This window comes from Delphinus delphis, chromosome 2, assembly GCF_949987515.2.
Source record: "Delphinus delphis chromosome 2, mDelDel1.2, whole genome shotgun sequence".
Classification (NCBI taxonomy): domain Eukaryota; kingdom Metazoa; phylum Chordata; class Mammalia; order Artiodactyla; family Delphinidae; genus Delphinus; species Delphinus delphis.
The window spans coordinates 86,204,462-86,219,099 of record NC_082684.1 but is presented as its reverse complement, the minus strand read 5'-3'; the positions used below and the strand labels follow the sequence as shown (position 1 = coordinate 86,219,099).

The following is a 14,638-nucleotide window of genomic DNA, read 5'->3' as shown; positions in this document are numbered from 1 at the left end:
GGAAGCCCTTTACAGGTGATTTTTATTTGCCTTATACAATAATGTATTTTCTAAATTTTTTGTAAAAATCACTTTAACATTAGAAAAGTTACAAACATACACTGGTTTTGTAGACAAATTTCAGAACACTCTAGAACTTTGTTAACAGCAAAAGTCTATGCTATAACTACAAACCTTTGACTGATAATGAAAAACTCTAAAAGATAAAAAATGTTGCAAGCTCCAATGACAAAAGAAAAATTGATATGATAGTATTTTTCAAGCCCAGGTTATCTATGGGCATTTCAGTTCTTACTCCTATACAATTAAAGTTTACTTGACCACTATTTAAGAAAATAAAATGCTGATTAAAAAAAATCAAAACTCTCGGGCTTCCCTGGTGGCGCAGTGGTTGAGAGTCCGCCTGCCGATGCAGAGGACACGGGTTCGTGCCCTGGTCCGGGAAGATCCCACATGGGCTGGGCCCGTGAACCATGGCCGCTGAGCCTGCGCGGCCGGAGCCTGTGCTCCGCAACGGGAGAGGCCACAGCAGTGAGAGGCCCGCGTACCGCAAAAATAAATAAATAAAAATTAATAAAAAAATCAAAACTCTCAAAAGATAATGCAATACAAGAAAAATTTAAATATCCCTATTCTTTGGCCTTTCCCACTTTTATCAATTTAGAAGAAAATCACAGATATAGGCAAAAATACATTAGTCCCAGTATTATTTATAGTGTTAAAATCATTGAAGTAGTCTAAATAACCAGTGATAGAGATTTGACTGAAAAATTATGGTATAACTACATGATGGAATGTTATTCAGCCGTTAAAAGTTATTTTTGAAGATGTGATATTCTTCCATATTTAATTTTGATCAAATACATATACATGGTTTGAGACGTCGAACAGTTCTACACCAATAAATAGCAGTTCCCCTGACCTTCCTCTTCCCCCAAACCAGCTCCTGCTCCCAGGACCCCAGAGGCAAAATTTTCAACAGTATTAGTTATTTTAGTGTTTTACTCCCAACTTCTAAATCATGCTTATGGTGTTGTTTCTTGATATTTGTCAATTTTGGGTATCATCCACTGACTTTCTACAATGAAGATATTTAGCTCTTACACCTTCCCATCCCCTCCTAGTTTTGATGCTTATCCTCACATTATAGACTGGCTGGCTTATTAAATTCTTGGCTGGAAATCATAAGTTCTAAAGAAGTGAAGGAGTATATTTATTTACATTTGTCTATCCCACTCAAATGTAGATGACCATAAAATCCTTCCAAGAATACTTCTATTAAACCCAAGGAACCCAGGGTTCCATGGAACACCATTTGGAAAACACCAGCCTACAGAAATTTCTGCTTAATTAACCAACTATGTGTGAACAAAGTTTCTGTTTAATTCTCATCTCAGAGAATTATCTCTAAAGAGAAACCTCAGAGATCATCTAGTCCAACTTTTTTATGCTAAGAGAATAAAATGCAACTCTTAGGCTTTCTTTACACAGTCGTTACTGGAGAAGTGGCAGGGGTGCGGTATACTTCTTGGAACAGACTTGATGATAGCTGAGAAAGAGAAAGCAGAGGAGTGTGGTCATAAGAGGGCAAGCGAAACAGAGGTCCAGCTGAAGAGGAAAACTATAGGCCAGGGCTGTCAGATGAGAATTGGTAAAAACTACCATGTAGCTATGGTGACCTCCCCAAGGGAGCTGAAAACTTCCTTTTGCTGACAGAGAGCAAGGATGAGTCAGCAGCCTACCTAGTCTGAAGGTGTGGAAGAAAGGAACCCTGGTCCTAGAATTCATCTCTCTCAATACATTCCACAAACATTTTTCAAGCATCTACTATCAAGTAAGGGAACATATTTTGATGCCAAGAAAATTACCTTTGTTTCTTTTGCAATGTTTATTTTATACTACCTGCCTCCAAATATATACAGTTTTCCTTTTCACTTAAGTTTTCTAATTGTTTTATGCACATAAATTCTGTCTCTCTACAAGACTATCGTCTTCCTAGCCTGAGGCTAAGACCATCTGAAATACTGTCAAGGCCTAGTTGGGTTGAATATGATTTCAGTTATAATTCTCCTGTGACTAAACTTTCTACATCCAGATAAGGTGAGATAATTTAATAAATTGTGTTGAATGAGCATAATGTAGTGGTTCATAACACAGACTCTGAGGTCAGATAGACCCTGAGTTCATCCTAGCTCTGGTACCTGGGCAATTTACTTACCATATTCAAGTCTCAGTTTCCTCATTCGTTAGGATTACAGTTCTACCTCTCAGGGTTGTTTCAGAAATAAAATTAGTTAAGGTATATAAAGTGCTTAGCACAGTGCCTAGCACAGAGCAAAGACTCATGAAATGACAATTACTAATGAACTGCTCATTTTCACTCATGTTATTTGTTATGTTCTCTGTGGCATCTGACTCCTGGTATCAAAATGTTTGAGAAGCTACTCAGAAAGTTTCCAGGTAAACTTAGAATCAGAGCCAAAATACTTGATGGTTGGGATGAATATTTTATTCAGGCTATTGGAAGCCTTGCCAATCATCCCTACCTCACACGTGGTATCTCATGTTGTGAGTTATTAGGTGCCATTCCAGGCGCCTAATAAAGTACTAGTATATGCACAATACACCTAAGCAGCTCTTTTTTGAAGACTCTTAAACATGAGTAATGGAGAATAAATGGAAAGAATAGAAAAAAGGATTACAGAGAACGAAGTAGAAATTCAGATATGAACCATCACTTACTGCATAAAAGAATTTAGTTTCTCTTTAGAAATATATTTCATTCTTAGATTCCACTTTTAATATGGAACATTAAAAGTGTTCACACACAAAGAAGAAAGGAAGGAAGAAAAAATGTTCACACTTATACTCACAAAGTACAGGTACATGGTATTTCAAAATACTCTAAACATTCTAGGTTAGGCCAAAAAGAATACACGCTCTGATCAGGAAATTTAATTCTTCCTGAAAGCATTTAGATGAGATGAGAGTCTTATTTATGTTAGGGTTCATTTCTTCCTTCTACTTCCCTCTATAGGAACAACTTTAGCAATTCTTATACCAAAGCCCCAAAGCTATGCAAATATAAGAAGTACACCTCTGAATCATACCTATTAAATACCTTGGTTTCAAAGACTGCTGAAGCACATGAATCAAGACAGAAATCATACTACTGAGGGGAAAAGTACCACTAAAGATCACTAACCAAAAAGATCAAAATTACACTTCAGTTTTACAGAAGCACCTATTATAACTTAATTGCTTGATGTCCAAAACCTAGTTTTCAAGTACTGCTCAGCCTTGGAACTTCTGCAATTCTACTCTAAGTGATCAGGATATAATCCTGGGGAGGAAGATCTAGGTGTGATTATAATGAATTATATTGACCACGTCTAAAGGAAAGGCCGTGAGAACAGAAAAGGGATGATCTATATGAAAGATAAGAAGGAGGCTCAAGAATGCAGCAGTCGTTCCCCAGGGAAGACAGAGATGCAGTCTGGCAGACATAAGTATGGAATCTGCCGGGGAAATACCAAGTGTGAGGTGGGGAGGACTGGCATGGCTTTACCTTGCCTGAGAGAAATATTCATCTAAACCATCCAAGTATTTTGGCCCTAATTCCAAGTTTACTTAGATGTTTTCTGGTAAGTTTCTCAAATATTCTGATGGGAGGAGTCAGGTGCCACAGGCAAACATAAGCATTCAGATCCCTGGAAAGGAATATCCCCCACAGCAGATGGAATGGCATTCTTGTTTATACAAAAAGCAGTATGGTGTAGTGGTTAAGTGGCCAGTATTTGGAGGCATAATGGTTTCAAATCATGACTATTGCTTACTTAACTTCTCTGTTCTTCAGTTTTCTCATTAAATGAGAATATAATGCTTACTTCAAGTGTTGTTATAAGGATTGAGTTAATTTATACAAAGCATTTAGAACCCTGCTAGAATGTAATGCTAACTGAAACTAACTAAAATGCTAACTAATGCTAACTAAAAAGGATTTGATTTGGGAATCAAAGCACAATCAACTCTAAGAAAATTGTGATTTTGGACTATTAAAGAAGTGCCACAGGGAATTCCCTGGTGGTCCAGTGGTTAGGATTCGGTGCTTTCACTGCTGGGGCCTGGGTTCAATCCCTGGTCAGGGAACTAAGACGCCATGAGCTACACCACACCGCCAAAAGGAAAAAAAAAAAGAAGTGTCACAACGTAGTCATGCAGGAATATAACGTGTGTATGTATGTGCCTGTGTACAGAGGGGGCAGGATGGCTTTAAAAGGCAGGTAGGTGAGAGGTTATGACGGGCTTATATCCTATACCAAGAAGTTTGGATTTTATTTTATAAGTATCAAGAGGCAGTCTAAAGGTAATCTCAATTGTCAAACCTTGTTAAAATAAATGTTAAGATTTTAAGATGAGGGAATTCCAGAAAAACATAGTGAACAGTGATTTAAATATTTTAGTAGCAATTCGACCTAAACTGAAATCAAAACCAAAATGTCAGTGACTTAAAGGACTGCAAATGGAATCCCATCTCCACCCCCCAATATTACAAAAAGAACAGTAGATGCTGTTTCCTGGCTCCACAATCCACTTCCTCCAATTGTTAGAGGCACTGGATCCATCTGTTCCAAGCCTCTACCCGCCCAAGACAAAGAAAAAACCAGTCCTTGTCATCTACTTCTCTGTCAATCTACAGACCTGGAAACAAAATATGGCACTGGAATAAAAAGTTCAGCACTCTTAGATGCAAGCAACATCATATATTATAAATGTTAACATATACAAAATGCAGAGTACAAACACAGTTAAAAAACAGATTTCCAGAATATTTAAGACAGAGGAACACACAGGAGGAAAACAAAGCACCTTAATTCAGAGGAAACAAAACAAAAGGCAGCTGATTTCACACAAAAATGTCAAAGAGCACACATCCTCTTTTTCACTTTTGCTATTCTAATCTACTTTCATCTGGTGAAACCAGATAAGTAAGTTTGTTAGAACTGTGTCACAATAATGAAGGCCATCATCACAAGGCTCACAGAAAGAACAAAAAAAGAAAGAAAAAAAAAAAAGAAAGGCTCACAGAATTTTGGAGTCCACTGGCCTTAGAGTTTAGGTAGTCCAGTCTTCACTTTCTCTTAAAAATGAGTAGATTAGGCCCAAAACAGTATTTTCCAAAGTGCAGAGCAAGAACAAGAAATTATTTTAGTTGTTATACAAGCAATACTTATGCACTTAATACTTATGTATTTATTATAATATGTACTAGAAAAAGTTATAAAATATAGCAAAACCGTGATTTCACAGATTATCACTTTGGAAGAGGGTAATGTTTAAAAGAAAGTCTATTAAAATTTGATGTAAAATAGTAACACAAATGATCTTCTAAAATGCATAATTTATGATGGTGGTATGGTTCATGCCAAGTGAAGTACCATAGCTGTCCCATGAGCAACAGGACCTGTTTGTTTGCTCTCCTCTTGGTTCAAGGTTGTGTCCTGAATGATTAGAAGAGATGTGATCTTTAGTTCAGTGAGCTTGTTACTAAAGTTGATTTAGAGTAAAACAAACAAACAAACAAAGAAACAAACAAACAAAAAAAGATGCATACAGAAATTCTACTGTTTTTAGGAAAGAGTATAATATTGTTAAGAAAATAATGGCACAGTAAGTCATTCCTATTCTGGAACTAAGATAACAGCAATTTTCTAGTGCATACTCACATACCACAAGCACCTAAAAAAAGAACTCTAGCAACACTGATAAATATTTAAGTTGTAGGTTGTTATATGATCATTTTATTTACTTTAACATGACCTGTCGAAGGAGCAGGGTAATGTAAGAAGAGGTTTTTCTAATATCAATATTTGTTAAAATTTATATGAATGTGTTTCTTCTCATTACCTCTTGCCAAAGGAATGAATGACCAGTGATCACTGGATGCCTTTGGCATCAACTTTACTGGTGGCAGAAATACTAATATTTTTAAATTTTACTATGAAATATTTTAAGATTAGATGTCAAAGTATTCTTGCTAATGATGTCTCATGAATTTCAAGTGTGGTATTTTCCAGGCAAGACAAGAAAGTGGGAGAACCATTTCTATCTGGTCATAAGCTGCAGTATTTCACCCGGACATCTGAAAACCAGTCTTAAGGGCACCAGGGCAGACGGAGTAATATCACTCTCAATTCTCGAAATATCTGCTACTAAGAAGCTACATTATTTTCACAAGGCAAAGGGAACACTGTCAGAAGCTGCCAGTGTCCATAACTCTCCTTTCCCAATAGCCCTCACCCCTCCCCGAAGTAGATGACAAGTAGCAAAAAGCAAAATACTACCCCTTTCTCATCTTCTTTTCCTAACTTTGACGACTTTCGGTTTCCTCTAACTCCCACCTGCCTTTCCTAGTAGTGTGGTGACTAACAATGAAAAAAAGTCCCAGGTAAAATAGTACTTTCCAGGACTTTCCCCCCGCCCCCCTTACTCCGTGGAATTCGATCTTTTACCCACCCTTTCCTTCGTGTGTCTTCAGTAAAGCCGCGAGGTAAGAATGGATTTTCCTGGAGAGCATGGACTCCCCAATGCCATGAACCTCAGAAACCTTCAAACAACTAATTCAGAGTTATCTGATCACTGTGGCCACCATACAGTCTATTAATCCCGATCGCAGCAACACTGCGAGGGTGGGAGATGAGGGAGTGGGAGTTTACCTCTGCTAGGTTTCAAGGAAGGGTCCAGAGAACCACCATCTCTCCACCCTTCCTCCTCTAGCCCCTAGATAGTCTCCAGGCACCTCACGTCCTCGATCCGGGCCGGACCTGCCCAGTCGGGGCCAGAGCGCCCGCTCCTCCCCTTAAGCCCGACGCCACCAACTTTTCAACCGTCACGATATACTCTTTCTCCCTGGGATTATGATCACAATCTTCACTCGGCCAGCTCGTTCAGCCCCACTCCTGGAGACTTACCAAGCAGTTCCGGCCACTCCTCTCCGGCCGCGGCAGCTCGGACACCCGCAGGCCGGACTCCAGGCTGCACTCCAGCTGCGGCCTTTTTGCGCCTGCGCTCGCCGGACCTGCGCGCCTGCGCATTTCCCCAGCGCGGCGGGCGCGGACACACCCCTGAAGCTGGAGCCAATCACCGTGCGGAGGCTTTAAATCTCCTTGCCACGCAGGCGGAGAGCTTGGGGACTCGCCCGATAACCGGATAATTCGAGTCCCGCGCGAAGTTGGGAAGTGTTCACACAGCAAACATTTACTGAGGGCAAACAGTGTGCCAGGAACTGTGCGGGATGAATGCTGAGGAAAAGAAGGCGAATAAAATGCCTTCCCTGCCCTCTGTCTAGATTTGGGAGAAAGATGTGTAAACAAATTATGGTGGACTGAATATAATGCTTGACATATAGAAAATCCGAGGCGCTGCTGGCGCACAATGAACTAAGCGCTTTATTCTTAGGGGTATCTGGAAGGGTTCCCGGAGGAAGTGACTTTTGAATCGTGAAGGATAAGCAGGAATTCCCCCGGAAGTCCGGGAGGGAGATAGAGATTTCCAGACTGTGGGCACTGGAGAGTCCAAGAACATAGCGCATTCTGGAAATTTCCTTGTAGGTCATCCTACTTAGAGGCTTAAACTTCATCGTATATCTTTCGGTGAAGGGGGGAATGAGTTTTTAAAAGTTGGCAATGGCCAGATGTTGCATTTTTGGACTAGTGAACCTGCACTTTACCATGATCACCGAAAATATTGAAGGGTTTTAAGCAGGTCCGGAAACGGTTCCAGGCACCTCTAAGAATAAAGCATAGTGCTGGAAATAAAAAGAGTTTCAAAGGAGTTGTCTGTTCCTAAGGAGTCAAGGAAGATGAACCCTGAGAAATATCTTTTCAATTTAGTAACAATGGTGATCTTAGTGAAAGCTATGTGGTGAAATGATGAGGTTGAAAGATAGATTGTACTAGTTTGAAGAGAGAGGAGATGCAGAAACGGGGACAAATTGTACGGCTTTTGGAGAGTTTGGTCTTGAAGGGAGGCTGAAAAGAGGATGACAAGGGGTCAAAGTTTTTGTTTCTGTTTTTTTGTTGTTATTAGAATTAAGACAGGAGAAACTTAAGCATGATAGGGAAGATACTGAGAAAAGACTGTTTTAAAGAGAAGGGTTAGTAGGTAAAGAGCTTGAGTGGGTAAAAGTAGAGGCAATCTAAAGCACTGTTGGAAGGAAAGTTCTTGGAAACAAGATAGAGAAGATATCTCCTCAATTTTAATGAGAGGAAGTATTTGTAAGTTTGTATGTTTAGTAACAGGAAGTTAAAGAATTTCTCATCTGATGGTTTCTGTTTTCTCTGTGAAGTAAGAGACAAGGTCACCTACTGATAAAGAGTTAGGAGTTTTAAGAAAAGTGGAGAAGATTTGGAATATTGTTGTAGAAAGTTATGAAGCAAGTTGACCAGAGAAAAGTAGTAGGACAGGTAAGTGGTGTTGAGGGCCTGTATAAGATTGGAAAAAATGAACTCACCAGTTTCTGCCCTCCTGCATGGCTTTCTTAAGCAGTAATCACTTCTTGAGGGTAGAAGTGGAGAAAATGAGTTCATTTAGGGTTGGGATGGTGGCTGGTATAATGCTGTGGTTCTCAACCAAGGATATTTTTGCTCCCCAGAGGACATCTGGCAAAGTCTGGAGATTTTTTTTTTCCTTTGGGAGATATTTTTGACTGTCAGGACAACAGGTGTGTATGTGTGGGAGGTGGGAGTCATAAGGGGGGTACTATAGGCATGTAGTGTCCAAGGATGCTGCTGCATATCCTGCAATGCACAGGACAGCACAAGTGTTATTTCCAAAATGTGAATAGTGCCAAGGTTGAAAAACGCTGATCTACGATTACCTTGATGCTCACCAACAGCTGACCTTGGTCTTCTACAAGCTTTCTCTTGGACTGTGGCCCTGAGATTACAGGGTAAAGCAATTCTTACACTGCATGCCTTTAACCCTAACCCTAACCCTAACCCTTGGTGTTTCAAAGACTTGTGATGTCACAAATACGGAATTGGAATAAGTTCCTCAATCCTCTAGAAGCAAATCTGGATTTACACATAGATGGAAGGAGCTGCTTACTTTGATTTGAGGTATTGAAGGTCTTGTTAAACATAGATATTATTAAAAGTTTTCAATAATATAGGAAATTCACATCATTATCAACTTTAATGTAATTTGGTTTATCTGACTAGTTTTAGTCACTAAAAGATCCTGAGGGAATGATTATGGGCTAACTTTAATGATGAATATAAATACATTAGGTACTAATAAGAAATATAATCATTGGTGTTGATGGATTTAGGCACCATTCATGGACAGGCATTTGACCTATGTTTTGTCATTCACTCCCAGCAACACCCTGAGAGATAAGATTCACTCCCAGCAACATCCTAATTTTAACTCTGAGGGAAGTGAGGTTCAAGAAAACTTGTAATTTTCCCAATATCACAAATTACTAGTATCTAGGTCAAGATTTGACCTGAGGTCTGTCTGTTCTAAAGCTCTTGCACCTTCCATTAAGTTTCAATAAGTTTTACAAGGAAGGCGTGGTTGGAAATTTAGCCACAACAGTTGCCACTACCTAAAGGGAATGGTCGGGACTTAAGAGAGTAGGAGCAAGAGGGAGGCCCAGAAAGAGCAAAATGAAAAAGAAACGAGGGAGGCTGGTCACAGCACCGTCCGGTGCAGCGGATGAACTCTTCCGGCCTTTGGTCTTCCTCCATTCTTTTGCAGTAAAGCCTCTTTCCTCTGTGTCCGTTGCTCACTCTCGTGTGTTCAAATAAAGCTAGGTTATTGAGAAAGGCTGAGCGCAGAGGAAAAAAAAAAAGGAGCGCGACGGCGGTGCTGTGCGCCTGCGCTCTGGCGGCGGCGGCGGCGGTGCCAGGCGGGGAGCGGGTCCGGAGCGGGCCCTCGGACCCGAAGCTGAGGTGGGCGGCTGGGGCGTCCGTGGGCTCCGTCGCTGGGGCCTCGGAGGCCTGATGGAGTAAGAGGGTTCGGCTGCAAGTGTGAGTATCCAAGGGCCGGGTTGTGCTGAGGCATATCGGAGCCCGAGGGTCCCGGTGGTCTGCCACTTTAGGGAGGATGTTGGGCTTCAGGACGCGGCAGGTCTCTGCTCCTGCGGGCTGCGGCGCCGGCGCGGCGGGTCGTCCCCTCTCCCAGAATCGGCGCGGGTTTACGGGCAGGCGGTGCTTCTGGCTTCGGGGTACAGGTTCTCGCGGGGGCGTTCCGGCTCTGCTCACAGCTCCAGAGGGAAACGTGGCTCCAGAGGCTTGACCTTTCGGAGAGGTCGCTGACCTCCTTCGCCCCCCCCCCCCCGGGGCCGCAGGGAGCCCATAGACCCAGGTGCCCTTTATGGCCTACACGTCTCAGGCCACGGACACCTTTCCACCTCTTGTGACCGACAGCCTTCGTTCTTTTTCCTCCTTACGTCTTCTGTTCCTGTGTGAGTCGTCTTAATAATAGCTGCTAATTATGGAGCGCTTACTATGGGTCAATTTAATATTTAGTCCGAATCTCAGTGTATACTTATGGAGAGGAAATGCTTTGCACCCCACTTCCCCTTCAACCTGCTCAATTTAATCATCTTTGAGAGGCAGATTAAGCCATCTTGTTGGGAAGTTTGAGATTTCCATGGCTTTTAGCAATTTGGGACACCCATCCTAGTTAAGGAAAGTTCTCTTACCTAGCAAATGAGTCTTTTTCCACCATAATGGTTTATATCAAAGTTACTCAAGCCAAAATAACTTTTGAGCACTTACTGAGAGCCTAATACTCTTCTAAGCCCCATGGAAAATCTTAAAATTTGTTTTAAGCCCTGTTCTCAAGTGAGTGAAACAATGGAAGATAATATTTAGATTCAACTAGGATTTATCTAACACCTACTACACATGTGCCAGATACACTCAGGTCTGTCACAAAAAATTAATGAGATATTATAATGAAAGGTGGTTTTTTTGGAGCACATTTCAGGTGAGGTCGCTGAGAGTTTGATGGTAATTTGCTCAAGATAACCTAGCTAGGGTAAGTGATGAAGTGGTGAAATCCACATACGATTACAAATCTCATCCTTTTCCTGTTACATCAAGTTAGATATTGTAAGCACTTCTGTTGAGAAGCAACTATATTACAGTTATAGTTTCTAGAGTTAACTATTGAGTCTAGAAAATGATAGGAGCCTTAATTAAAGATACTAGATCAGGTTAGTTCACAACCAATTGCTTTGATTAAAAGGAAGATATTTAAAAAGGAAAAACTGAGCGGTGACTATTGTACGTATATACATGCATAGAATATCTCTGGAAGAATACATAAGAAACTGGTAACAGTGATAAGTTGGAGGTGGCTGGGAGTCACCAGCCAGTGGGAGAGGAATAATTTTCTCTATAAGCCTTTTTTTTCTTTAATGAAAACTTCTAAACATCCAGAAAAGTAGGAAAAATACTACTTTGAATCCCCTGTAAATCGATCACTCAGATTTTAAAATCTGTTAATATTCTGCTGTATTTGTTTTTATTCCTGACATTTCACCCCTAAATACTTTAATGTGTGTTTCTAATAAAAGAACATTTTTTTGCCTAACCCTATATAATAATCACACTGAACAACAATAATTTCTCTATATTATCGAATACCCAATCCTTATTAAAATTTCCCCAAATTATTCCTTTTTTTTCTTTTTACCATTTTTGATCCATCTTCCAATCAAAGTTTGTGCATTGAGTTTGACTGTTATGTCTCTTGAAGTCTTTTTAAGTCTGGAAGTTACCTTTTTTTCTTATCCTTTTCTTTTTTCATCATGACTCATAGAATGTTGTCCAATTATCTGGATTTATCTCATTGATTCCTAGTGTTATCATTTAACATGTTACTACAGAATTGAAGGTAGAGGTAATACTTGATTAGTTCAGGTAAACACTTTGGTGACTGTATCAAAGATCAGGCTGTGTAGTCTAGTTTTCCCCAGGATAGTGGTGCTAAGATTGATTAGTGGGTTCAGGTGGTAAGTCTGAGTCTTTCCTTGTAAAGTTGCATTTCACCCCTTGAAACCAGCTGTAAGCCCTTTTGTACCTTTATAATTTTGAAACTTGTGTTAACTATTCAAAATACAAATAATTATCTTTAAAAAGACAAAACTCACTGCAAGAAATTCTCTTTTTTTTCCCTCTAATCTGAAACCCTGATAACTAGGTGGCATTGTTCTCATAGAAGAGAGAACCAAATTTGGAGAGACCAAAATTTACTCAAGGTGGTAGACACATTAGTTATTTTTGCTTAATTCCAAGGTCACGCTTTTTCCACCATATTTTGTAAACTATAAACTAGTATGTAAATATAAAATTGTTATTACTCTTGGTAGTTATGCTGTTTGTCCCTTTGTATCTTTTTAGGTGGGTAATCAGTATCTAATGAGATTAGACTTTTTGGAGTATTAGTAAACTGGAATTGATCTTTGTGGTGTGATAGCCTGTAATGAACCACTCTGAAGGTTCAAAATATGTGAAAGTCAAACTTATTATTATTTTTTTTTTTTTGCGGTACGCCGGCCTCTCACTGTTGCGGCCTCTCCCGCTGCGGAGCACAGGCTCCGGATGCGCAGGCTCAGTGGCCGTGGTTCATGGGCCCAGCCGCTCCGCGGCATGTGGGATCCTCCTGGACCGGGGCACAAACCCATGTCCCCCGCATCGGCAGGCGGACTCCCAACCACTGTGCCACCAGGGAAGGCCAGAAAGTCAAACTTCTTGATGATTTCTGGAGTTCCAAAAAAGTTCCTTACCTGGAACCATTATATAGTCTTGGTTCTTGGGCCTAAAGTCGTCTTTGTTTAAAAACATATTATGAGTTAAAAAAATTTTTTTTTAAATTTTAAAAACAATTATACAGTTGACCCTTGGACAGCATGGGTTTGATCTGCATGGGTCCACTTATATGGTGATTTAAAAAAAAATTAAATACTACAGTATTGCATCATCTGTGGTTGGTTGAATTTGTATATAGCGAGGGCTGAGTACAAATTATACATGGATTTTTGACTGTGAGGAGGGTCAGAGCTCCTAACCCCCATGTTGTTCAAGGGTCAACTGTATATGTGTATTTTGCTTAAATTTTTGGAGAGTACAAAAGGATTTATAGTGAAAAGTAAATCCCTGACCCCCATGTCCTCAGTTCTTTTTCCCAGAGGCAATGACTATTACTAGTTTCTTGAGTATCCCACTGGAGATATTCTATACATAGGTATATGTCATCAGGGTAAATTCTGACATTCATATGTAGAAGTATTTTAGTAGTATAACCTAAAATAATACTACTGTTGAAGGTTATACTGCAGTTTTTATTATGTTTCTGTTACAGACATCTTTGCTGATTTCATTCATTGAACAGATATTGCATACCTATTCTATACCAGATGGTGTGCCACGTAATGGGAATAAAATGGTGAACAAGACAGGCATTCCGGCTTGCTGTCATGGAGCTTACACTCTGTTGGGAGAGGCAGTTATTAAGCAAATAATTATACTAATAACTAAATATAGCAAAGATTTAGTACCTGCTTTGTGCAAAACACTATGGACTTTCTGATTTATTCCTCATAACAGCCCTCTAACATTGGTACTGGTATTGTTTTTATTTTATAAGTGGAAACTGAAGTATAGAAAAATTAACTTACTTGCTCAGGATCACACAGCTAGTAAGTGATAGAGCCAGGTTTCAAACCCAAGCAGTCTGGCTATATAGATCTTGCTTTCTTCCTTTACCCTAATGCAGTGGTTTTCAGTGATGGTTTGGGGATCATCCCTCAGGGAGGTTTGGAAATTTGCAGGGGTGTTTTTGGTTTCAAAATAATTGGGAGGGTGACACTGAGTTTAGTGGATGGAGATCAGGGGTGTTAGACATCCTGCAGTGTAAGGGACATCCATGTATAGTAAAAAGTTATTCCACATCTTGTGTCACTTTAAAATGTCCCAGAGGGTTTTTCACGTAGGTGAAAAATGTGTTTATGATTATCTGAGCCTAGAATCAAATTCATTTTACATATAAACACACAGTATTATTATTTTTTTGCGTAGAGCATAGTTATCATGTAAATCAAGAGACTGGTTTCTTTGTTTCAGAATGTTTATCAAGAGTCGGTCACTATTTTGGAAGGTCATATCACAGACAGCAATGTTATTCATGGTATTTTTATCAACAATAAAATACCTATATCTGTCTATATTTGTAATTGTCACATTTGTAGTCTTATTTAATATCATGCCAAAGCATTTATATGTTGAAATACATATTGTTTTATGATAAATTTTCTTTTTTATTATAGCTAGCACATTATTTTAAAATTTACATGGGTAAGTTACAGTAGCTCTGAATTTCATTTCAGGAAGGATAAGGAGGTGTTATAAAATATTTACAATAAAAAGAAGGTATAAAAAATCTTTAAAGAAAAAAATTGTATGGTGACAATTGGGAAAGGTGACTGAGGAGCACACTGGGGATTCTTATAATAATCCCTCATATTTATGTATGAATGAAAGTTCCCATAATGTTTTAGAAAAAAGAGTATTGGGTCTGATATGGTTGAGAACTGCTGCTCTACTGTGTGCCTCAGAAATAGTCA

The 14,638-nt window shown here is 39.6% G+C and overlaps 2 protein-coding genes across 4 annotated transcripts in view; one reads left to right on the top strand and one right to left on the bottom strand.

The window, feature by feature from the left end:
* The window catches only part of SNAP23 (synaptosome associated protein 23), a 34,904-nt gene extending 27,832 nt beyond the window's left edge, over nt 1-7,072 (bottom strand). Inside the window, exons 1-2 of one of the 2 annotated variants that reach the window (XM_060005087.1) lie at nt 6,972-7,020; nt 5,439-5,501 (exon numbers count right to left, since the gene is read on the bottom strand). The gene's annotated coding sequence lies outside the window, so the exon portion shown is untranslated. Of the gene's footprint in view, nt 1-5,438; nt 5,502-6,971 lie in introns of both variants that reach the window. The other variant, XM_060005088.1, reaches the window with a different exon arrangement.
* Nucleotides 7,073-9,908: 2,836 nt separating this feature from the next.
* Nucleotides 9,909-14,638, top strand: part of ZNF106 (zinc finger protein 106) — a 61,954-nt gene continuing 57,224 nt past the window's right edge. For both annotated transcript variants that reach the window (XM_060005077.1, XM_060005076.1), the window contains exon 1: nt 9,909-10,034. The gene's annotated coding sequence lies outside the window, so the exon portion shown is untranslated. The remainder of the gene's footprint in view (nt 10,035-14,638) is intronic.